The sequence below is a fragment of the Hyla sarda genome, unplaced genomic scaffold, assembly GCF_029499605.1.
Source record: "Hyla sarda isolate aHylSar1 unplaced genomic scaffold, aHylSar1.hap1 scaffold_271, whole genome shotgun sequence".
NCBI classification, from domain to species: Eukaryota; Metazoa; Chordata; class Amphibia; order Anura; family Hylidae; genus Hyla; species Hyla sarda.
Window position 1 is genome coordinate 131126 of NW_026609407.1, and position 25022 is coordinate 156147.

General features: G+C 46.2%; 11 non-coding genes across 11 annotated transcripts; all 11 read left to right on the top strand.

Moving 5' to 3' along the window:
• The first annotated feature begins 1185 nt into the window (after positions 1–1185).
• Positions 1186–1376, top strand: LOC130325222 (U2 spliceosomal RNA). The gene has a single exon (XR_008870075.1). It is a non-coding gene; the product is annotated as a U2 spliceosomal RNA (small nuclear RNA).
• Positions 1377–3467: 2091 nt separating this feature from the next.
• LOC130325224 (U2 spliceosomal RNA) lies at positions 3468–3658 on the top strand. Its single transcript, XR_008870077.1, has one exon. It is a non-coding gene; the product is annotated as a U2 spliceosomal RNA (small nuclear RNA).
• Positions 3659–5750: 2092 nt separating this feature from the next.
• Positions 5751–5941, top strand: LOC130325225 (U2 spliceosomal RNA). The gene has a single exon (XR_008870078.1). It is a non-coding gene; the product is annotated as a U2 spliceosomal RNA (small nuclear RNA).
• Positions 5942–8034: 2093 nt separating this feature from the next.
• LOC130325226 (U2 spliceosomal RNA) lies at positions 8035–8225 on the top strand. Its single transcript, XR_008870079.1, has one exon. It is a non-coding gene; the product is annotated as a U2 spliceosomal RNA (small nuclear RNA).
• Positions 8226–10318: 2093 nt separating this feature from the next.
• On the top strand, positions 10319–10509 carry LOC130325227 (U2 spliceosomal RNA). Its single transcript, XR_008870080.1, has one exon. It is a non-coding gene; the product is annotated as a U2 spliceosomal RNA (small nuclear RNA).
• Positions 10510–12602: 2093 nt separating this feature from the next.
• Positions 12603–12793, top strand: LOC130325228 (U2 spliceosomal RNA). The gene has a single exon (XR_008870081.1). It is a non-coding gene; the product is annotated as a U2 spliceosomal RNA (small nuclear RNA).
• Positions 12794–14885: 2092 nt separating this feature from the next.
• LOC130325229 (U2 spliceosomal RNA) lies at positions 14886–15076 on the top strand. The gene has a single exon (XR_008870082.1). It is a non-coding gene; the product is annotated as a U2 spliceosomal RNA (small nuclear RNA).
• A 2091-nt stretch (positions 15077–17167) lies between these two features.
• LOC130325230 (U2 spliceosomal RNA) lies at positions 17168–17358 on the top strand. The gene has a single exon (XR_008870083.1). It is a non-coding gene; the product is annotated as a U2 spliceosomal RNA (small nuclear RNA).
• Positions 17359–19447: 2089 nt separating this feature from the next.
• On the top strand, positions 19448–19638 carry LOC130325231 (U2 spliceosomal RNA). The gene has a single exon (XR_008870084.1). It is a non-coding gene; the product is annotated as a U2 spliceosomal RNA (small nuclear RNA).
• Positions 19639–21723: 2085 nt separating this feature from the next.
• On the top strand, positions 21724–21914 carry LOC130325233 (U2 spliceosomal RNA). Its single transcript, XR_008870085.1, has one exon. It is a non-coding gene; the product is annotated as a U2 spliceosomal RNA (small nuclear RNA).
• A 2092-nt stretch (positions 21915–24006) lies between these two features.
• On the top strand, positions 24007–24197 carry LOC130325234 (U2 spliceosomal RNA). Its single transcript, XR_008870086.1, has one exon. It is a non-coding gene; the product is annotated as a U2 spliceosomal RNA (small nuclear RNA).
• Positions 24198–25022: the final 825 nt, after the last annotated feature.

Consider the following 25022-nt stretch of genomic DNA (forward strand, 5'->3'; position numbering starts at 1 on the left):
GCCTGCAACTTTCTGTGCGACAAATTCAGACAGGAAAAATCAGTATAAATCCTTAGAAAATTATCCCCCAGTGTCTCCATCTGCTGGCGGTATTGAATAAGCATTGCTGCACTGATGGGGTATGCATTAGACGAAAAAAAAGAAGAAAAAGAAGAATAATACGCCCAGAAAAGAGGCGAAAAGGAGAAAAACGTAAAAAAACGTGAAAAAAAAGTAAGAGGAAGAGAAGGGAAAAAAAGGTGGAAATGGGTTTAAAAGTGATTTCGGCGGAGAAATATATATATATATATATATATATATATATATATATATATGCGCACACACACACATAGATATAAACGTATTCTCCGTTGAGATATTGCAGCCGCTGCTGTGTCCAGGCCCAGGAGCCTTAGCACTGTGCTGTGATGTCACTCAATACCACTGACATCACTAGGTGTAAACAACATCTCTCCTTTGCTGTGTATGTGACTATGGAGCTGTTTGGTGATGTCGTCTATTACGGCCTTCATAGAAGCAACAGGAGATTGTTGCATCCATCTTGAACCCTCAGAACTACAGTGCTATGATGTCACTCACTTCCACAGGCCTTGCAGAGTGTAAACAACAACAACCCAGCTTTGTTGTGTATGTAACCATAGGGATTGTGATGTCACCTAGAACCTTCACAGCAGCGACAGCTTTATGAGGAGCATCAGCACTGCTCTGCCTGAGCAGAACCATCACCGCCATAGGTTGTCAAATAACCCGGATTTAACCCACACAGGTAAGTCCAATGGGGTGCAGGCATGTCCTCTATGCTTACAGCTTCCCGTGGGTGTTGGTTTGATACCGTTTGGGGACAGCCAAGGAGGCATCTGCAGGCAACAAAGGTAGGTGTGTGCTTGTGTGTGTGTTTCCTATGCAGATCCTAAGCCCAGTGTCACATGCAAGTAGGAGGAGTAAGAAGGGTTCCTGGCAAATCCGGGTTATGGATTGCATTTAAAAAGGCCCCGTGGGAGTGCAATGGGCCCCTGTCTTGCTGCTTAGCAATAATGGTATGGGTTTAGGTTCTGCTGTGTGTACTGGTGGTTGACTGCCCCCCAGCCCAGAGTGTGCATGGAAAATTGTCTGGCAGCCTCCCTGACAGCAAGCAGTGATAGTGCCCATGAAGGGGACCTTGTTGGGCCCGCCCCTTTCACGGTTATCGCTTCTCGGCCTTTTGGCTAAGATCAAGTGTAGTATCTGTTCTTATCAGTTTAATATCTGATACGTCCCCTATCTGGGGACCATATATTAAATGGATTTTTGAGAACGGGGGCCGATTTCGAAGCTTGCTTCCGTCGCCCTATGCATTGACCCGATATGGCAGTATCTTCGGGTACAGTGCACCACCCCCTTACAGGGTTAAAAAGAAAGATTCCTACTTTCATTGCTACCTGCTTGCTGGCTAGCCAGCTAGCCAGCCCTGTGGGCCTTGCTGCTGCTGCAGCCAATAAACAAAAGGTGGTGCTGCTGCTGCTTCTGCTGCTTCTGCTTCTGCTTGTGTCTGGCCCCTGTTGGAGCGTCCAGGCACAGGACTTCTGCTGCTGCTGACTAAATGGCCTCCTTAATTGGATCATTTGAGTAGCCAGCACACCTGTGCAGGTAGGGCATGACATGATAGGCAGCTGCCTTGATAGCGGGTGGGTGCTGAATGTTCCTAATTGACAAAATAAGATTAATGCTTATGAAGAAATATAAAATCTCATCCCTTCCCCAATATCGCGCCACACCCCTACCCCTTAATTCCCTGGTTGAACGTGATGGACATATGTCTTTTTTCGACCGTACTAACTATGTAACTATGTAACATAACATGGGGGGGGGGGGGGTCTCCTGGCTGTTCACACAGGTGTGTCATTGCTGTACATTGACCATGCATTGCTTCTGTGGTATTGCAAAGGCAAAGACAAATGCTTCCAGCCATCCATTGCACTAATGGATTGGTCATCAGCTGGCTGTCTATGTCCCGCATCAATATAGACCAAAGTACAGAGGGTTAGGCTATGCTATTGTGCACCTACCTGATGCATCAGAAGGTGCGAGGCCCTTGCTAAATTCTGTGCACAGACTTTGAGATCTATGCTTTAGACTGTATCTAAACCTGCTCCAACATGGACTGACATTCTGGCCTACTTTCAGCCGATGCGACTTGTCTGTCGCTGAACAGTCGCTTTTTATGTATTCAGCACCTATGTATAATGTTGTAAAAATGCTCTAGAAGCTAAAGTCGCAGAAATGTCACACATATTTGGCCTGCAACTTTCTGTGCGACAAATTCAGACAGGAAAAATCAGTATAAATCCTTAGAAAATTATCCCCCAGTGTCTCCATCTGCTGGCGGTATTGAATAAGCATTGCTGCACTGATGGGGTATGCATTAGACGAAAAAAAAGAAGAAAAAGAAGAATAATACGCCCAGAAAAGAGGCGAAAAGGAGAAAAACGTAAAAAAACGTGAAAAAAAAGTAAGAGGAAGAGAAGGGAAAAAAAGGTGGAAATGGGTTTAAAAGTGATTTCGGCGGAGAAATATATATATATATATATATATATATATATATATATATATATATATGCGCACACACACACATAGATATAAACGTATTCTCCGTTGAGATATTGCAGCCGCTGCTGTGTCCAGGCCCAGGAGCCTTAGCACTGTGCTGTGATGTCACTCAATACCACTGACATCACTAGGTGTAAACAACATCTCTCCTTTGCTGTGTATGTGACTATGGAGCTGTTTGGTGATGTCGTCTATTACGGCCTTCATAGAAGCAACAGGAGATTGTTGCATCCATCTTGAACCCTCAGAACTACAGTGCTATGATGTCACTCACTTCCACAGGCCTTGCAGAGTGTAAACAACAACAACCCAGCTTTGTTGTGTATGTAACCAAAGGGATTTGTGATGTCACCTAGAACCTTCACAGCAGCGACAGCTTTATGAGGAGCATCAGCACTGCTCTGCCTGAGCAGAACCATCACCGCCATAGGTTGTCAAATAACCCGGATTTAACCCACACAGGTAAGTCCAATGGGGTGCAGGCATGTCCTCTATGCTTACAGCTTCCCGTGGGTGTTGGTTTGATACCGTTTGGGGACAGCCAAGGAGGCATCTGCAGGCAACAAAGGTAGGTGTGTGCTTGTGTGTGTGTTTCCTATGCAGATCCTAAGCCCAGTGTCACATGCAAGTAGGAGGAGTAAGAAGGGTTCCTGGCAAATCCGGGTTATGGATTGCATTTAAAAAGGCCCCGTGGGAGTGCAATGGGCCCCTGTCTTGCTGCTTAGCAATAATGGTATGGGTTTAGGTTCTGCTGTGTGTACTGGTGGTTGACTGCCCCCCAGCCCAGAGTGTGCATGGAAAATTGTCTGGCAGCCTCCCTGACAGCAAGCAGTGATAGTGCCCATGAAGGGGACCTTGTTGGGCCCGCCCCTTTCACGGTTATCGCTTCTCGGCCTTTTGGCTAAGATCAAGTGTAGTATCTGTTCTTATCAGTTTAATATCTGATACGTCCCCTATCTGGGGACCATATATTAAATGGATTTTTGAGAACGGGGGCCGATTTCGAAGCTTGCTTCCGTCGCCCTATGCATTGACCCGATATGGCAGTATCTTCGGGTACAGTGCACCACCCCCTTACAGGGTTAAAAAGAAAGATTCCTACTTTCATTGCTACCTGCTTGCTGGCTAGCCAGCTAGCCAGCCCTGTGGGCCTTGCTGCTGCTGCAGCCAATAAACAAAAGGTGGTGCTGCTGCTGCTTCTGCTGCTTCTGCTTCTGCTTGTGTCTGGCCCCTGTTGGAGCGTCCAGGCACAGGACTTCTGCTGCTGCTGACTAAATGGCCTCCTTAATTGGATCATTTGAGTAGCCAGCACACCTGTGCAGGTAGGGCATGACATGATAGGCAGCTGCCTTGATAGCGGGTGGGTGCTGAATGTTCCTAATTGACAAAATAAGATTAATGCTTATGAAGAAATATAAAATCTCATCCCTTCCCCAATATCGCGCCACACCCCTACCCCTTAATTCCCTGCTTGAACGTGATGGACATATGTCTTTTTTCGACCGTACTAACTATGTAACTATGTAACATAACATGGGGGGGGGGGGGGGTCTCCTGGCTGTTCACACAGGTGTGTCATTGCTGTACATTGACCATGCATTGCTTCTGTGGTATTGCAAAGGCAAAGACAAATGCTTCCAGCCATCCATTGCACTAATGGATTGGTCATCAGCTGGCTGTCTATGTCCCGCATCAATATAGACCAAAGTACAGAGGGTTAGGCTATGCTATTGTGCACCTACCTGATGCATCAGAAGGTGCGAGGCCCTTGCTAAATTCTGTGCACAGACTTTGAGATCTATGCTTTAGACTGTATCTAAACCTGCTCCAACATGGACTGACATTCTGGCCTACTTTCAGCCGATGCGACTTGTCTGTCGCTGAACAGTCGCTTTTTATGTATTCAGCACCTATGTATAATGTTGTAAAAATGCTCTAGAAGCTAAAGTCGCAGAAATGTCACACATATTTGGCCTGCAACTTTCTGTGCGACAAATTCAGACAGGAAAAATCAGTATAAATCCTTAGAAAATTATCCCCCAGTGTCTCCATCTGCTGGCGGTATTGAATAAGCATTGCTGCACTGATGGGGTATGCATTAGACGAAAAAAAAGAAGAAAAAGAAGAATAATACGCCCAGAAAAGAGGCGAAAAGGAGAAAAACGTAAAAAAACGTGAAAAAAAAGTAAGAGGAAGAGAAGGGAAAAAAAGGTGGAAATGGGTTTAAAAGTGATTTCGGCGGAGAAATATATATATATATATATATATATATATATATATATATATATATATGCGCACACACACACATAGATATAAACGTATTCTCCGTTGAGATATTGCAGCCGCTGCTGTGTCCAGGCCCAGGAGCCTTAGCACTGTGCTGTGATGTCACTCAATACCACTGACATCACTAGGTGTAAACAACATCTCTCCTTTGCTGTGTATGTGACTATGGAGCTGTTTGGTGATGTCGTCTATTACGGCCTTCATAGAAGCAACAGGAGATTGTTGCATCCATCTTGAACCCTCAGAACTACAGTGCTATGATGTCACTCACTTCCACAGGCCTTGCAGAGTGTAAACAACAACAACCCAGCTTTGTTGTGTATGTAACCAAAGGGATTTGTGATGTCACCTAGAACCTTCACAGCAGCGACAGCTTTATGAGGAGCATCAGCACTGCTCTGCCTGAGCAGAACCATCACCGCCATAGGTTGTCAAATAACCCGGATTTAACCCACACAGGTAAGTCCAATGGGGTGCAGGCATGTCCTCTATGCTTACAGCTTCCCGTGGGTGTTGGTTTGATACCATTTGGGGACAGCCAAGGAGGCATCTGCAGGCAACAAAGGTAGGTGTGTGCTTGTGTGTGTGTTTCCTATGCAGATCCTAAGCCCAGTGTCACATGCAAGTAGGAGGAGTAAGAAGGGTTCCTGGCAAATCCGGGTTATGGATTGCATTTAAAAAGGCCCCGTGGGAGTGCAATGGGCCCCTGTCTTGCTGCTTAGCAATAATGGTATGGGTTTAGGTTCTGCTGTGTGTACTGGTGGTTGACTGCCCCCCAGCCCAGAGTGTGCATGGAAAATTGTCTGGCAGCCTCCCTGACAGCAAGCAGTGATAGTGCCCATGAAGGGGACCTTGTTGGGCCCGCCCCTTTCACGGTTATCGCTTCTCGGCCTTTTGGCTAAGATCAAGTGTAGTATCTGTTCTTATCAGTTTAATATCTGATACGTCCCCTATCTGGGGACCATATATTAAATGGATTTTTGAGAACGGGGGCCGATTTCGAAGCTTGCTTCCGTCGCCCTATGCATTGACCCGATATGGCAGTATCTTCGGGTACAGTGCACCACCCCCTTACAGGGTTAAAAAGAAAGATTCCTACTTTCATTGCTACCTGCTTGCTGGCTAGCCAGCTAGCCAGCCCTGTGGGCCTTGCTGCTGCTGCAGCCAATAAACAAAAGGTGGTGCTGCTGCTGCTTCTGCTGCTTCTGCTTCTGCTTGTGTCTGGCCCCTGTTGGAGCGTCCAGGCACAGGACTTCTGCTGCTGCTGACTAAATGGCCTCCTTAAGTGGATCATTTGAGTAGCCAGCACACCTGTGCAGGTAGGGCATGACATGATAGGCAGCTGCCTTGATAGCGGGTGGGTGCTGAATGTTCCTAATTGACAAAATAAGATTAATGCTTATGAAGAAATATAAAATCTCATCCCTTCCCCAATATCGCGCCACACCCCTACCCCTTAATTCCCTGGTTGAACGTGATGGACATATGTCTTTTTTCGACCGTACTAACTATGTAACTATGTAACATAACATGGGGGGGGGGGGGGTCTCCTGGCTGTTCACACAGGTGTGTCATTGCTGTACATTGACCATGCATTGCTTCTGTGGTATTGCAAAGGCAAAGACAAATGCTTCCAGCCATCCATTGCACTAATGGATTGGTCATCAGCTGGCTGTCTATGTCCCGCATCAATATAGACCAAAGTACAGAGGGTTAGGCTATGCTATTGTGCACCTACCTGATGCATCAGAAGGTGCGAGGCCCTTGCTAAATTCTGTGCACAGACTTTGAGATCTATGCTTTAGACTGTATCTAAACCTGCTCCAACATGGACTGACATTCTGGCCTACTTTCAGCCGATGCGACTTGTCTGTCGCTGAACAGTCGCTTTTTATGTATTCAGCACCTATGTATAATGTTGTAAAAATGCTCTAGAAGCTAAAGTCGCAGAAATGTCACACATATTTGGCCTGCAACTTTCTGTGCGACAAATTCAGACAGGAAAAATCAGTATAAATCCTTAGAAAATTATCCCCCAGTGTCTCCATCTGCTGGCGGTATTGAATAAGCATTGCTGCACTGATGGGGTATGCATTAGACGAAAAAAAAGAAGAAAAAGAAGAATAATACGCCCAGAAAAGAGGCGAAAAGGAGAAAAACGTAAAAAAACGTGAAAAAAAAGTAAGAGGAAGAGAAGGGAAAAAAAGGTGGAAATGGGTTTAAAAGTGATTTCGGCGGAGAAATATATATATATATATATATATATATATATATATATATATATATATATGCGCACACACACACATAGATATAAACGTATTCTCCGTTGAGATATTGCAGCCGCTGCTGTGTCCAGGCCCAGGAGCCTTAGCACTGTGCTGTGATGTCACTCAATACCACTGACATCACTAGGTGTAAACAACATCTCTCCTTTGCTGTGTATGTGACTATGGAGCTGTTTGGTGATGTCGTCTATTACGGCCTTCATAGAAGCAACAGGAGATTGTTGCATCCATCTTGAACCCTCAGAACTACAGTGCTATGATGTCACTCACTTCCACAGGCCTTGCAGAGTGTAAACAACAACAACCCAGCTTTGTTGTGTATGTAACCAAAGGGATTTGTGATGTCACCTAGAACCTTCACAGCAGCGACAGCTTTATGAGGAACATCAGCACTGCTCTGCCTGAGCAGAACCATCACCGCCATAGGTTGTCAAATAACCCGGATTTAACCCACACAGGTAAGTCCAATGGGGTGCAGGCATGTCCTCTATGCTTACAGCTTCCCGTGGGTGTTGGTTTGATACCGTTTGGGGACAGCCAAGGAGGCATCTGCAGGCAACAAAGGTAGGTGTGTGCTTGTGTGTGTGTTTCCTATGCAGATCCTAAGCCCAGTGTCACATGCAAGTAGGAGGAGTAAGAAGGGTTCCTGGCAAATCCGGGTTATGGATTGCATTTAAAAAGGCCCCGTGGGAGTGCAATGGGCCCCTGTCTTGCTGCTTAGCAATAATGGTATGGGTTTAGGTTCTGCTGTGTGTACTGGTGGTTGACTGCCCCCCAGCCCAGAGTGTGCATGGAAAATTGTCTGGCAGCCTCCCTGACAGCAAGCAGTGATAGTGCCCATGAAGGGGACCTTGTTGGGCCCGCCCCTTTCACGGTTATCGCTTCTCGGCCTTTTGGCTAAGATCAAGTGTAGTATCTGTTCTTATCAGTTTAATATCTGATACGTCCCCTATCTGGGGACCATATATTAAATGGATTTTTGAGAACGGGGGCCGATTTCGAAGCTTGCTTCCGTCGCCCTATGCATTGACCCGATATGGCAGTATCTTCGGGTACAGTGCACCACCCCCTTACAGGGTTAAAAAGAAAGATTCCTACTTTCATTGCTACCTGCTTGCTGGCTAGCCAGCTAGCCAGCCCTGTGGGCCTTGCTGCTGCTGCAGCCAATAAACAAAAGGTGGTGCTGCTGCTGCTTCTGCTGCTTCTGCTTCTGCTTGTGTCTGGCCCCTGTTGGAGCGTCCAGGCACAGGACTTCTGCTGCTGCTGACTAAATGGCCTCCTTAATTGGATCATTTGAGTAGCCAGCACACCTGTGCAGGTAGGGCATGACATGATAGGCAGCTGCCTTGATAGCGGGTGGGTGCTGAATGTTCCTAATTGACAAAATAAGATTAATGCTTATGAAGAAATATAAAATCTCATCCCTTCCCCAATATCGCGCCACACCCCTACCCCTTAATTCCCTGGTTGAACGTGATGGACATATGTCTTTTTTCGACCGTACTAACTATGTAACTATGTAACATAACATGGGGGGGGGGGGGGTCTCCTGGCTGTTCACACAGGTGTGTCATTGCTGTACATTGACCATGCATTGCTTCTGTGGTATTGCAAAGGCAAAGACAAATGCTTCCAGCCATCCATTGCACTAATGGATTGGTCATCAGCTGGCTGTCTATGTCCCGCATCAATATAGACCAAAGTACAGAGGGTTAGGCTATGCTATTGTGCACCTACCTGATGCATCAGAAGGTGCGAGGCCCTTGCTAAATTCTGTGCACAGACTTTGAGATCTATGCTTTAGACTGTATCTAAACCTGCTCCAACATGGACTGACATTCTGGCCTACTTTCAGCCGATGCGACTTGTCTGTCGCTGAACAGTCGCTTTTTATGTATTCAGCACCTATGTATAATGTTGTAAAAATGCTCTAGAAGCTAAAGTCGCAGAAATGTCACACATATTTGGCCTGCAACTTTCTGTGCGACAAATTCAGACAGGAAAAATCAGTATAAATCCTTAGAAAATTATCCCCCAGTGTCTCCATCTGCTGGCGGTATTGAATAAGCATTGCTGCACTGATGGGGTATGCATTAGACGAAAAAAAAGAAGAAAAAGAAGAATAATACGCCCAGAAAAGAGGCGAAAAGGAGAAAAACGTAAAAAAACGTGAAAAAAAAGTAAGAGGAAGAGAAGGGAAAAAAAGGTGGAAATGGGTTTAAAAGTGATTTCGGCGGAGAAATATATATATATATATATATATATATATATATATATATATATATATATGCGCACACACACACATAGATATAAACGTATTCTCCGTTGAGATATTGCAGCCGCTGCTGTGTCCAGGCCCAGGAGCCTTAGCACTGTGCTGTGATGTCACTCAATACCACTGACATCACTAGGTGTAAACAACATCTCTCCTTTGCTGTGTATGTGACTATGGAGCTGTTTGGTGATGTCGTCTATTACGGCCTTCATAGAAGCAACAGGAGATTGTTGCATCCATCTTGAACCCTCAGAACTACAGTGCTATGATGTCACTCACTTCCACAGGCCTTGCAGAGTGTAAACAACAACAACCCAGCTTTGTTGTGTATGTAACCAAAGGGATTTGTGATGTCACCTAGAACCTTCACAGCAGCGACAGCTTTATGAGGAGCATCAGCACTGCTCTGCCTGAGCAGAACCATCACCGCCATAGGTTGTCAAATAACCCGGATTTAACCCACACAGGTAAGTCCAATGGGGTGCAGGCATGTCCTCTATGCTTACAGCTTCCCGTGGGTGTTGGTTTGATACCATTTGGGGACAGCCAAGGAGGCATCTGCAGGCAACAAAGGTAGGTGTGTGCTTGTGTGTGTGTTTCCTATGCAGATCCTAAGCCCAGTGTCACATGCAAGTAGGAGGAGTAAGAAGGGTTCCTGGCAAATCCGGGTTATGGATTGCATTTAAAAAGGCCCCGTGGGAGTGCAATGGGCCCCTGTCTTGCTGCTTAGCAATAATGGTATGGGTTTAGGTTCTGCTGTGTGTACTGGTGGTTGACTGCCCCCCAGCCCAGAGTGTGCATGGAAAATTGTCTGGCAGCCTCCCTGACAGCAAGCAGTGATAGTGCCCATGAAGGGGACCTTGTTGGGCCCGCCCCTTTCACGGTTATCGCTTCTCGGCCTTTTGGCTAAGATCAAGTGTAGTATCTGTTCTTATCAGTTTAATATCTGATACGTCCCCTATCTGGGGACCATATATTAAATGGATTTTTGAGAACGGGGGCCGATTTCGAAGCTTGCTTCCGTCGCCCTATGCATTGACCCGATATGGCAGTATCTTCGGGTACAGTGCACCACCCCCTTACAGGGTTAAAAAGAAAGATTCCTACTTTCATTGCTACCTGCTTGCTGGCTAGCCAGCTAGCCAGCCCTGTGGGCCTTGCTGCTGCTGCAGCCAATAAACAAAAGGTGGTGCTGCTGCTGCTTCTGCTGCTTCTGCTTCTGCTTGTGTCTGGCCCCTGTTGGAGCGTCCAGGCACAGGACTTCTGCTGCTGCTGACTAAATGGCCTCCTTAAGTGGATCATTTGAGTAGCCAGCACACCTGTGCAGGTAGGGCATGACATGATAGGCAGCTGCCTTGATAGCGGGTGGGTGCTGAATGTTCCTAATTGACAAAATAAGATTAATGCTTATGAAGAAATATAAAATCTCATCCCTTCCCCAATATCGCGCCACACCCCTACCCCTTAATTCCCTGGTTGAACGTGATGGACATATGTCTTTTTTCGACCGTACTAACTATGTAACTATGTAACATAACATGGGGGGGGGGGGGGTCTCCTGGCTGTTCACACAGGTGTGTCATTGCTGTACATTGACCATGCATTGCTTCTGTGGTATTGCAAAGGCAAAGACAAATGCTTCCAGCCATCCATTGCACTAATGGATTGGTCATCAGCTGGCTGTCTATGTCCCGCATCAATATAGACCAAAGTACAGAGGGTTAGGCTATGCTATTGTGCACCTACCTGATGCATCAGAAGGTGCGAGGCCCTTGCTAAATTCTGTGCACAGACTTTGAGATCTATGCTTTAGACTGTATCTAAACCTGCTCCAACATGGACTGACATTCTGGCCTACTTTCAGCCGATGCGACTTGTCTGTCGCTGAACAGTCGCTTTTTATGTATTCAGCACCTATGTATAATGTTGTAAAAATGCTCTAGAAGCTAAAGTCGCAGAAATGTCACACATATTTGGCCTGCAACTTTCTGTGCGACAAATTCAGACAGGAAAAATCAGTATAAATCCTTAGAAAATTATCCCCCAGTGTCTCCATCTGCTGGCGGTATTGAATAAGCATTGCTGCACTGATGGGGTATGCATTAGACGAAAAAAAAGAAGAAAAAGAAGAATAATACGCCCAGAAAAGAGGCGAAAAGGAGAAAAACGTAAAAAAACGTGAAAAAAAAGTAAGAGGAAGAGAAGGGAAAAAAAGGTGGAAATGGGTTTAAAAGTGATTTCGGCGGAGAAATATATATATATATATATATATATATATATATATATATATATATATATGCGCACACACACACATAGATATAAACGTATTCTCCGTTGAGATATTGCAGCCGCTGCTGTGTCCAGGCCCAGGAGCCTTAGCACTGTGCTGTGATGTCACTCAATACCACTGACATCACTAGGTGTAAACAACATCTCTCCTTTGCTGTGTATGTGACTATGGAGCTGTTTGGTGATGTCGTCTATTACGGCCTTCATAGAAGCAACAGGAGATTGTTGCATCCATCTTGAACCCTCAGAACTACAGTGCTATGATGTCACTCACTTCCACAGGCCTTGCAGAGTGTAAACAACAACAACCCAGCTTTGTTGTGTATGTAACCAAAGGGATTTGTGATGTCACCTAGAACCTTCACAGCAGCGACAGCTTTATGAGGAACATCAGCACTGCTCTGCCTGAGCAGAACCATCACCGCCATAGGTTGTCAAATAACCCGGATTTAACCCACACAGGTAAGTCCAATGGGGTGCAGGCATGTCCTCTATGCTTACAGCTTCCCGTGGGTGTTGGTTTGATACCGTTTGGGGACAGCCAAGGAGGCATCTGCAGGCAACAAAGGTAGGTGTGTGCTTGTGTGTGTGTTTCCTATGCAGATCCTAAGCCCAGTGTCACATGCAAGTAGGAGGAGTAAGAAGGGTTCCTGGCAAATCCGGGTTATGGATTGCATTTAAAAAGGCCCCGTGGGAGTGCAATGGGCCCCTGTCTTGCTGCTTAGCAATAATGGTATGGGTTTAGGTTCTGCTGTGTGTACTGGTGGTTGACTGCCCCCCAGCCCAGAGTGTGCATGGAAAATTGTCTGGCAGCCTCCCTGACAGCAAGCAGTGATAGTGCCCATGAAGGGGACCTTGTTGGGCCCGCCCCTTTCACGGTTATCGCTTCTCGGCCTTTTGGCTAAGATCAAGTGTAGTATCTGTTCTTATCAGTTTAATATCTGATACGTCCCCTATCTGGGGACCATATATTAAATGGATTTTTGAGAACGGGGGCCGATTTCGAAGCTTGCTTCCGTCGCCCTATGCATTGACCCGATATGGCAGTATCTTCGGGTACAGTGCACCACCCCCTTACAGGGTTAAAAAGAAAGATTCCTACTTTCATTGCTACCTGCTTGCTGGCTAGCCAGCTAGCCAGCCCTGTGGGCCTTGCTGCTGCTGCAGCCAATAAACAAAAGGTGGTGCTGCTGCTGCTTCTGCTGCTTCTGCTTCTGCTTGTGTCTGGCCCCTGTTGGAGCGTCCAGGCACAGGACTTCTGCTGCTGCTGACTAAATGGCCTCCTTAATTGGATCATTTGAGTAGCCAGCACACCTGTGCAGGTAGGGCATGACATGATAGGCAGCTGCCTTGATAGCGGGTGGGTGCTGAATGTTCCTAATTGACAAAATAAGATTAATGCTTATGAAGAAATATAAAATCTCATCCCTTCCCCAATATCGCGCCACACCCCTACCCCTTAATTCCCTGGTTGAACGTGATGGACATATGTCTTTTTTCGACCGTACTAACTATGTAACTATGTAACATAACATGGGGGGGGGGGGGGGTCTCCTGGCTGTTCACACAGGTGTGTCATTGCTGTACATTGACCATGCATTGCTTCTGTGGTATTGCAAAGGCAAAGACAAATGCTTCCAGCCATCCATTGCACTAATGGATTGGTCATCAGCTGGCTGTCTATGTCCCGCATCAATATAGACCAAAGTACAGAGGGTTAGGCTATGCTATTGTGCACCTACCTGATGCATCAGAAGGTGCGAGGCCCTTGCTAAATTCTGTGCACAGACTTTGAGATCTATGCTTTAGACTGTATCTAAACCTGCTCCAACATGGACTGACATTCTGGCCTACTTTCAGCCGATGCGACTTGTCTGTCGCTGAACAGTCGCTTTTTATGTATTCAGCACCTATGTATAATGTTGTAAAAATGCTCTAGAAGCTAAAGTCGCAGAAATGTCACACATATTTGGCCTGCAACTTTCTGTGCGACAAATTCAGACAGGAAAAATCAGTATAAATCCTTAGAAAATTATCCCCCAGTGTCTCCATCTGCTGGCGGTATTGAATAAGCATTGCTGCACTGATGGGGTATGCATTAGACGAAAAAAAAGAAGAAAAAGAAGAATAATACGCCCAGAAAAGAGGCGAAAAGGAGAAAAACGTAAAAAAACGTGAAAAAAAAGTAAGAGGAAGAGAAGGGAAAAAAAGGTGGAAATGGGTTTAAAAGTGATTTCGGCGGAGAAATATATATATATATATATATATATATATATATATATATATATATGCGCACACACACACATAGATATAAACGTATTCTCCGTTGAGATATTGCAGCCGCTGCTGTGTCCAGGCCCAGGAGCCTTAGCACTGTGCTGTGATGTCACTCAATACCACTGACATCACTAGGTGTAAACAACATCTCTCCTTTGCTGTGTATGTGACTATGGAGCTGTTTGGTGATGTCGTCTATTACGGCCTTCATAGAAGCAACAGGAGATTGTTGCATCCATCTTGAACCCTCAGAACTACTAGTGCTATGATGTCACTCACTTCCACAGGCCTTGCAGAGTGTAAACAACAACAACCCAGCTTTGTTGTGTATGTAACCAAAGGGATTTGTGATGTCACCTAGAACCTTCACAGCAGCGACAGCTTTATGAGGAGCATCAGCACTGCTCTGCCTGAGCAGAACCATCACCGCCATAGGTTGTCAAATAACCCGGATTTAACCCACACAGGTAAGTCCAATGGGGTGCAGGCATGTCCTCTATGCTTACAGCTTCCCGTGGGTGTTGGTTTGATACCGTTTGGGGACAGCCAAGGAGGCATCTGCAGGCAACAAAGGTAGGTGTGTGCTTGTGTGTGTGTTTCCTATGCAGATCCTTAAGCCCAGTGTCACATGCAAGTAGGAGGAGTAAGAAGGGTTCCTGGCAAATCCGGGTTATGGATTGCATTTAAAAAGGCCCCGTGGGAGTGCAATGGGCCCCTGTCTTGCTGCTTAGCAATAATGGTATGGGTTTAGGTTCTGCTGTGTGTACTGGTGGTTGACTGCCCCCCAGCCCAGAGTGTGCATGGAAAATTGTCTGGCAGCCTCCCTGACAGCAAGCAGTGATAGTGCCCATGAAGGGGACCTTGTTGGGCCCGCCCCTTTCACGGTTATCGCTTCTCGGCCTTTTGGCTAAGATCAAGTGTAGTATCTGTTCTTATCAGTTTAATATCTGATACGTCCCCTATCTGGGGACCATATATTAAATGGATTTTTGAGAACGGGGGCCGATTTCGAAGCTTGCTTCCGTCGCCCTATGCATTGACCCGATATGGCAGTATCTTCGGGTACAGTGCACCACCCCCTTACAGGGTTAAAAAGAAAGATTCCTACTTTCATTGCTACCTGCTTGCTGGCTAGCCAGCTAGCCAGCCCTGTGGGCCTTGCTGCTGCTGCAGCCAATAAACAAAAGGTGGTGCTGCTGCTGCTTCTGCTGCTTCTGCTTCTGCTTGTGTCTGGCCCCTGTTGGAGCGTCCAGGCACAGGACTTCTGCTGCTGCTGACTAAATGGCCTCCTTAATTGGATCATTTGAGTAGCCAGCACACCTGTGCAGGTAGGGCATGACATGATAGGCAGCTGCCTTGATAGCGGGTGGGTGCTGAATGTTCCTAATTGACAAAATAAGATTAATGCTTATGAAGAAATATAAAATCTCATCCCTTCCCCAATATCGCGCCACACCCCTACCCCTTAATTCCCTGGTTGAACGTGATGGACATATGTCTTTTTTCGACCGTACTAACTATGTAACTATGTAACATAACATGGGGGGGGGGGGGGGGTCTCCTGGCTGTTCACACAGGTGTGTCATTGCTGTACATTGACCATGCATTGCTTCTGTGGTATTGCAAAGGCAAAGACAAATGCTTCCAGCCATCCATTGCACTAATGGATTGGTCATCAGCTGGCTGTCTATGTCCCGCATCAATATAGACCAAAGTACAGAGGGTTAGGCTATGCTATTGTGCACCTACCTGATGCATCAGAAGGTGCGAGGCCCTTGCTAAATTCTGTGCACAGACTTTGAGATCTATGCTTTAGACTGTATCTAAACCTGCTCCAACATGGACTGACATTCTGGCCTACTTTCAGCCGATGCGACTTGTCTGTCGCTGAACAGTCGCTTTTTATGTATTCAGCACCTATGTATAATGTTGTAAAAATGCTCTAGAAGCTAAAGTCGCAGAAATGTCACACATATTTGGCCTGCAACTTTCTGTGCGACAAATTCAGACAGGAAAAATCAGTATAAATCCTTAGAAAATTATCCCCCAGTGTCTCCATCTGCTGGCGGTATTGAATAAGCATTGCTGCACTGATGGGGTATGCATTAGACGAAAAAAAAGAAGAAAAAGAAGAATAATACGCCCAGAAAAGAGGCGAAAAGGAGAAAAACGTAAAAAAACGTGAAAAAAAAGTAAGAGGAAGAGAAGGGAAAAAAAGGTGGAAATGGGTTTAAAAGTGATTTCGGCGGAGAAATATATATATATATATATATATATATATATATATATATATATATGCGCACACACACACATAGATATAAACGTATTCTCCGTTGAGATATTGCAGCCGCTGCTGTGTCCAGGCCCAGGAGCCTTAGCACTGTGCTGTGATGTCACTCAATACCACTGACATCACTAGGTGTAAACAACATCTCTCCTTTGCTGTGTATGTGACTATGGAGCTGTTTGGTGATGTCGTCTATTACGGCCTTCATAGAAGCAACAGGAGATTGTTGCATCCATCTTGAACCCTCAGAACTACAGTGCTATGATGTCACTCACTTCCACAGGCCTTGCAGAGTGTAAACAACAACAACCCAGCTTTGTTGTGTATGTAACCAAAGGGATTTGTGATGTCACCTAGAACCTTCACAGCAGCGACAGCTTTATGAGGAGCATCAGCACTGCTCTGCCTGAGCAGAACCATCACCGCCATAGGTTGTCAAATAACCCGGATTTAACCCACACAGGTAAGTCCAATGGGGTGCAGGCATGTCCTCTATGCTTACAGCTTCCCGTGGGTGTTGGTTTGATACCGTTTGGGGACAGCCAAGGAGGCATCTGCAGGCAACAAAGGTAGGTGTGTGCTTGTGTGTGTGTTTCCTATGCAGATCCTAAGCCCAGTGTCACATGCAAGTAGGAGGAGTAAGAAGGGTTCCTGGCAAATCCGGGTTATGGATTGCATTTAAAAAGGCCCCGTGGGAGTGCAATGGGCCCCTGTCTTGCTGCTTAGCAATAATGGTATGGGTTTAGGTTCTGCTGTGTGTACTGGTGGTTGACTGCCCCCCAGCCCAGAGTGTGCATGGAAAATTGTCTGGCAGCCTCCCTGACAGCAAGCAGTGATAGTGCCCATGAAGGGGACCTTGTTGGGCCCGCCCCTTTCACGGTTATCGCTTCTCGGCCTTTTGGCTAAGATCAAGTGTAGTATCTGTTCTTATCAGTTTAATATCTGATACGTCCCCTATCTGGGGACCATATATTAAATGGATTTTTGAGAACGGGGGCCGATTTCGAAGCTTGCTTCCGTCGCCCTATGCATTGACCCGATATGGCAGTATCTTCGGGTACAGTGCACCACCCCCTTACAGGGTTAAAAAGAAAGATTCCTACTTTCATTGCTACCTGCTTGCTGGCTAGCCAGCTAGCCAGCCCTGTGGGCCTTGCTGCTGCTGCAGCCAATAAACAAAAGGTGGTGCTGCTGCTGCTTCTGCTGCTTCTGCTTCTGCTTGTGTCTGGCCCCTGTTGGAGCGTCCAGGCACAGGACTTCTGCTGCTGCTGACTAAATGGCCTCCTTAATTGGATCATTTGAGTAGCCAGCACACCTGTGCAGGTAGGGCATGACATGATAGGCAGCTGCCTTGATAGCGGGTGGGTGCTGAATGTTCCTAATTGACAAAATAAGATTAATGCTTATGAAGAAATATAAAATCTCATCCCTTCCCCAATATCGCGCCACACCCCTACCCCTTAATTCCCTGGTTGAACGTGATGGACATATGTCTTTTTTCGACCGTACTAACTATGTAACTATGTAACATAACATGGGGGGGGGGGGGGTCTCCTGGCTGTTCACACAGGTGTGTCATTGCTGTACATTGACCATGCATTGCTTCTGTGGTATTGCAAAGGCAAAGACAAATGCTTCCAGCCATCCATTGCACTAATGGATTGGTCATCAGCTGGCTGTCTATGTCCCGCATCAATATAGACCAAAGTACAGAGGGTTAGGCTATGCTATTGTGCACCTACCTGATGCATCAGAAGGTGCGAGGCCCTTGCTAAATTCTGTGCACAGACTTTGAGATCTATGCTTTAGACTGTATCTAAACCTGCTCCAACATGGACTGACATTCTGGCCTACTTTCAGCCGATGCGACTTGTCTGTCGCTGAACAGTCGCTTTTTATGTATTCAGCACCTATGTATAATGTTGTAAAAATGCTCTAGAAGCTAAAGTCGCAGAAATGTCACACATATTTGGCCTGCAACTTTCTGTGCGACAAATTCAGACAGGAAAAATCAGTATAAATCCTTAGAAAATTATCCCCCAGTGTCTCCATCTGCTGGCGGTATTGAATAAGCATTGCTGCACTGATGGGGTATGCATTAGACGAAAAAAAAGAAGAAAAAGAAGAATAATACGCCCAGAAAAGAGGCGAAAAGGAGAAAAACGTAAAAAAACGTGAAAAAAAAGTAAGAGGAAGAGAAGGGAAAAAAAGGTGGAAATGGGTTTAAAAGTGATTTCGGCGGAGAAATATATATATATATATATATATATATATATATATATATATATATGCGCACACACACACATAGATATAAACGTATTCTCCGTTGAGATATTGCAGCCGCTGCTGTGTCCAGGCCCAGGAGCCTTAGCACTGTGCTGTGATGTCACTCAATACCACTGACATCACTAGGTGTAAACAACATCTCTCCTTTGCTGTGTATGTGACTATGGAGCTGTTTGGTGATGTCGTCTATTACGGCCTTCATAGAAGCAACAGGAGATTGTTGCATCCATCTTGAACCCTCAGAACTACAGTGCTATGATGTCACTCACTTCCACAGGCCTTGCAGAGTGTAAACAACAACAACCCAGCTTTGTTGTGTATGTAACCAAAGGGATTTGTGATGTCACCTAGAACCTTCACAGCAGCGACAGCTTTATGAGGAGCATCAGCACTGCTCTGCCTGAGCAGAACCATCACCGCCATAGGTTGTCAAATAACCCGGATTTAACCCACACAGGTAAGTCCAATGGGGTGCAGGCATGTCCTCTATGCTTACAGCTTCCCGTGGGTGTTGGTTTGATACCGTTTGGGGACAGCCAAGGAGGCATCTGCAGGCAACAAAGGTAGGTGTGTGCTTGTGTGTGTGTTTCCTATGCAGATCCTAAGCCCAGTGTCACATGCAAGTAGGAGGAGTAAGAAGGGTTCCTGGCAAATCCGGGTTATGGATTGCATTTAAAAAGGCCCCGTGGGAGTGCAATGGGCCCCTGTCTTGCTGCTTAGCAATAATGGTATGGGTTTAGGTTCTGCTGTGTGTACTGGTGGTTGACTGCCCCCCAGCCCAGAGTGTGCATGGAAAATTGTCTGGCAGCCTCCCTGACAGCAAGCAGTGATAGTGCCCATGAAGGGGACCTTGTTGGGCCCGCCCCTTTCACGGTTATCGCTTCTCGGCCTTTTGGCTAAGATCAAGTGTAGTATCTGTTCTTATCAGTTTAATATCTGATACGTCCCCTATCTGGGGACCATATATTAAATGGATTTTTGAGAACGGGGGCCGATTTCGAAGCTTGCTTCCGTCGCCCTATGCATTGACCCGATATGGCAGTATCTTCGGGTACAGTGCACCACCCCCTTACAGGGTTAAAAAGAAAGATTCCTACTTTCATTGCTACCTGCTTGCTGGCTAGCCAGCTAGCCAGCCCTGTGGGCCTTGCTGCTGCTGCAGCCAAAAAACAAAAGGTGGTGCTGCTGCTGCTTCTGCTGCTTCTGCTTCTGCTTGTGTCTGGCCCCTGTTGGAGCGTCCAGGCACAGGACTTCTGCTGCTGCTGACTAAATGGCCTCCTTAATTGGATCATTTGAGTAGCCAGCACACCTGTGCAGGTAGGGCATGACATGATAGGCAGCTGCCTTGATAGCGGGTGGGTGCTGAATGTTCCTAATTGACAAAATAAGATTAATGCTTATGAAGAAATATAAAATCTCATCCCTTCCCCAATATCGCGCCACACCCCTACCCCTTAATTCCCTGGTTGAACGTGATGGACATATGTCTTTTTTCGACCGTACTAACTATGTAACTATGTAACATAACATGGGGGGGGGGGGGGTCTCCTGGCTGTTCACACAGGTGTGTCATTGCTGTACATTGACCATGCATTGCTTCTGTGGTATTGCAAAGGCAAAGACAAATGCTTCCAGCCATCCATTGCACTAATGGATTGGTCATCAGCTGGCTGTCTATGTCCCGCATCAATATAGACCAAAGTACAGAGGGTTAGGCTATGCTATTGTGCACCTACCTGATGCATCAGAAGGTGCGAGGCCCTTGCTAAATTCTGTGCACAGACTTTGAGATCTATGCTTTAGACTGTATCTAAACCTGCTCCAACATGGACTGACATTCTGGCCTACTTTCAGCCGATGCGACTTGTCTGTCGCTGAACAGTCGCTTTTTATGTATTCAGCACCTATGTATAATGTTGTAAAAATGCTCTAGAAGCTAAAGTCGCAGAAATGTCACACATATTTGGCCTGCAACTTTCTGTGCGACAAATTCAGACAGGAAAAATCAGTATAAATCCTTAGAAAATTATCCCCCAGTGTCTCCATCTGCTGGCGGTATTGAATAAGCATTGCTGCACTGATGGGGTATGCATTAGACGAAAAAAAAGAAGAAAAAGAAGAATAATACGCCCAGAAAAGAGGCGAAAAGGAGAAAAACGTAAAAAAACGTGAAAAAAAAGTAAGAGGAAGAGAAGGGAAAAAAAGGTGGAAATGGGTTTAAAAGTGATTTCGGCGGAGAAATATATATATATATATATATATATATATATATATATATATGCGCACACACACACATAGATATAAACGTATTCTCCGTTGAGATATTGCAGCCGCTGCTGTGTCCAGGCCCAGGAGCCTTAGCACTGTGCTGTGATGTCACTCAATACCACTGACATCACTAGGTGTAAACAACATCTCTCCTTTGCTGTGTATGTGACTATGGAGCTGTTTGGTGATGTCGTCTATTACGGCCTTCATAGAAGCAACAGGAGATTGTTGCATCCATCTTGAACCCTCAGAACTACAGTGCTATGATGTCACTCACTTCCACAGGCCTTGCAGAGTGTAAACAACAACAACCCAGCTTTGTTGTGTATGTAACCAAAGGGATTTGTGATGTCACCTAGAACCTTCACAGCAGCGACAGCTTTATGAGGAGCATCAGCACTGCTCTGCCTGAGCAGAACCATCACCGCCATAGGTTGTCAAATAACCCGGATTTAACCCACACAGGTAAGTCCAATGGGGTGCAGGCATGTCCTCTATGCTTACAGCTTCCCGTGGGTGTTGGTTTGATACCGTTTGGGGACAGCCAAGGAGGCATCTGCAGGCAACAAAGGTAGGTGTGTGCTTGTGTGTGTGTTTCCTATGCAGATCCTAAGCCCAGTGTCACATGCAAGTAGGAGGAGTAAGAAGGGTTCCTGGCAAATCCGGGTTATGGATTGCATTTAAAAAGGCCCCGTGGGAGTGCAATGGGCCCCTGTCTTGCTGCTTAGCAATAATGGTATGGGTTTAGGTTCTGCTGTGTGTACTGGTGGTTGACTGCCCCCCAGCCCAGAGTGTGCATGGAAAATTGTCTGGCAGCCTCCCTGACAGCAAGCAGTGATAGTGCCCATGAAGGGGACCTTGTTGGGCCCGCCCCTTTCACGGTTATCGCTTCTCGGCCTTTTGGCTAAGATCAAGTGTAGTATCTGTTCTTATCAGTTTAATATCTGATACGTCCCCTATCTGGGGACCATATATTAAATGGATTTTTGAGAACGGGGGCCGATTTCGAAGCTTGCTTCCGTCGCCCTATGCATTGACCCGATATGGCAGTATCTTCGGGTACAGTGCACCACCCCCTTACAGGGTTAAAAAGAAAGATTCCTACTTTCATTGCTACCTGCTTGCTGGCTAGCCAGCTAGCCAGCCCTGTGGGCCTTGCTGCTGCTGCAGCCAATAAACAAAAGGTGGTGCTGCTGCTGCTTCTGCTGCTTCTGCTTCTGCTTGTGTCTGGCCCCTGTTGGAGCGTCCAGGCACAGGACTTCTGCTGCTGCTGACTAAATGGCCTCCTTAATTGGATCATTTGAGTAGCCAGCACACCTGTGCAGGTAGGGCATGACATGATAGGCAGCTGCCTTGATAGCGGGTGGGTGCTGAATGTTCCTAATTGACAAAATAAGATTAATGCTTATGAAGAAATATAAAATCTCATCCCTTCCCCAATATCGCGCCACACCCCTACCCCTTAATTCCCTGGTTGAACGTGATGGACATATGTCTTTTTTCGACCGTACTAACTATGTAACTATGTAACATAACATGGGGGGGGGGGGGGGTCTCCTGGCTGTTCACACAGGTGTGTCATTGCTGTACATTGACCATGCATTGCTTCTGTGGTATTGCAAAGGCAAAGACAAATGCTTCCAGCCATCCATTGCACTAATGGATTGGTCATCAGCTGGCTGTCTATGTCCCGCATCAATATAGACCAAAGTACAGAGGGTTAGGCTATGCTATTGTGCACCTACCTGATGCATCAGAAGGTGCGAGGCCCTTGCTAAATTCTGTGCACAGACTTTGAGATCTATGCTTTAGACTGTATCTAAACCTGCTCCAACATGGACTGACATTCTGGCCTACTTTCAGCCGATGCGACTTGTCTGTCGCTGAACAGTCGCTTTTTATGTATTCAGCACCTATGTATAATGTTGTAAAAATGCTCTAGAAGCTAAAGTCGCAGAAATGTCACACATATTTGGCCTGCAACTTTCTGTGCGACAAATTCAGACAGGAAAAATCAGTATAAATCCTTAGAAAATTATCCCCCAGTGTCTCCATCTGCTGGCGGTATTGAATAAGCATTGCTGCACTGATGGGGTATGCATTAGACGAAAAAAAAGAAGAAAAAGAAGAATAATACGCCCAGAAAAGAGGCGAAAAGGAGAAAAACGTAAAAAAACGTGAAAAAAAAGTAAGAGGAAGAGAAGGGAAAAAAAGGTGGAAATGGGTTTAAAAGTGATTTCGGCGGAGAAATATATATATATATATATATATATATATATATATATATATATATATGCGCACACACACACATAGATATAAACGTATTCTCCGTTGAGATATTGCAGCCGCTGCTGTGTCCAGGCCCAGGAGCCTTAGCACTGTGCTGTGATGTCACTCAATACCACTGACATCACTAGGTGTAAACAACATCTCTCCTTTGCTGTGTATGTGACTATGGAGCTGTTTGGTGATGTCGTCTATTACGGCCTTCATAGAAGCAACAGGAGATTGTTGCATCCATCTTGAACCCTCAGAACTACAGTGCTATGATGTCACTCACTTCCACAGGCCTTGCAGAGTGTAAACAACAACAACCCAGCTTTGTTGTGTATGTAACCAAAGGGATTTGTGATGTCACCTAGAACCTTCACAGCAGCGACAGCTTTATGAGGAGCATCAGCACTGCTCTGCCTGAGCAGAACCATCACCGCCATAGGTTGTCAAATAACCCGGATTTAACCCACACAGGTAAGTCCAATGGGGTGCAGGCATGTCCTCTATGCTTACAGCTTCCCGTGGGTGTTGGTTTGATACCGTTTGGGGACAGCCAAGGAGGCATCTGCAGGCAACAAAGGTAGGTGTGTGCTTGTGTGTGTGTTTCCTATGCAGATCCTAAGCCCAGTGTCACATGCAAGTAGGAGGAGTAAGAAGGGTTCCTGGCAAATCCGGGTTATGGATTGCATTTAAAAAGGCCCCGTGGGAGTGCAATGGGCCCCTGTCTTGCTGCTTAGCAATAATGGTATGGGTTTAGGTTCTGCTGTGTGTACTGGTGGTTGACTGCCCCCCAGCCCAGAGTGTGCATGGAAAATTGTCTGGCAGCCTCCCTGACAGCAAGCAGTGATAGTGCCCATGAAGGGGACCTTGTTGGGCCCGCCCCTTTCACGGTTATCGCTTCTCGGCCTTTTGGCTAAGATCAAGTGTAGTATCTGTTCTTATCAGTTTAATATCTGATACGTCCCCTATCTGGGGACCATATATTAAATGGATTTTTGAGAACGGGGGCCGATTTCGAAGCTTGCTTCCGTCGCCCTATGCATTGACCCGATATGGCAGTATCTTCGGGTACAGTGCACCACCCCCTTACAGGGTTAAAAAGAAAGATTCCTACTTTCATTGCTACCTGCTTGCTGGCTAGCCAGCTAGCCAGCCCTGTGGGCCTTGCTGCTGCTGCAGCCAATAAACAAAAGGTGGTGCTGCTGCTGCTGCTGCTGCTTCTGCTGCTTCTGCTTCTGCTTGTGTCTGGCCCCTGTTGGAGCGTCCAGGCACAGGACTTCTGCTGCTGCTGACTAAATGGCCTCCTTAATTGGATCATTTGAGTAGCCAGCACACCTGTGCAGGTAGGGCATGACATGATAGGCAGCTGCCTTGATAGCGGGTGGGTGCTGAATGTTCCTAATTGACAAAATAAGATTAATGCTTATGAAGAAATATAAAATCTCATCCCTTCCCCAATATCGCGCCACACCCCTACCCCTTAATTCCCTGGTTGAACGTGATGGACATATGTCTTTTTTCGACCGTACTAACTATGTAACTATGTAACATAACATGGGGGGGGGGGGGGGTCTCCTGGCTGTTCACACAGGTGTGTCATTGCTGTACATTGACCATGCATTGCTTCTGTGGTATTGCAAAGGCAAAGACAAATGCTTCCAGCCATCCATTGCACTAATGGATTGGTCATCAGCTGGCTGTCTATGTCCCGCATCAATATAGACCAAAGTACAGAGGGTTAGGCTATGCTATTGTGCACCTACCTGATGCATCAGAAGGTGCGAGGCCCTTGCTAAATTCTGTGCACAGACTTTGAGATCTATGCTTTAGACTGTATCTAAACCTGCTCCAACATGGACTGACATTCTGGCCTACTTTCAGCCGATGCGACTTGTCTGTCGCTGAACAG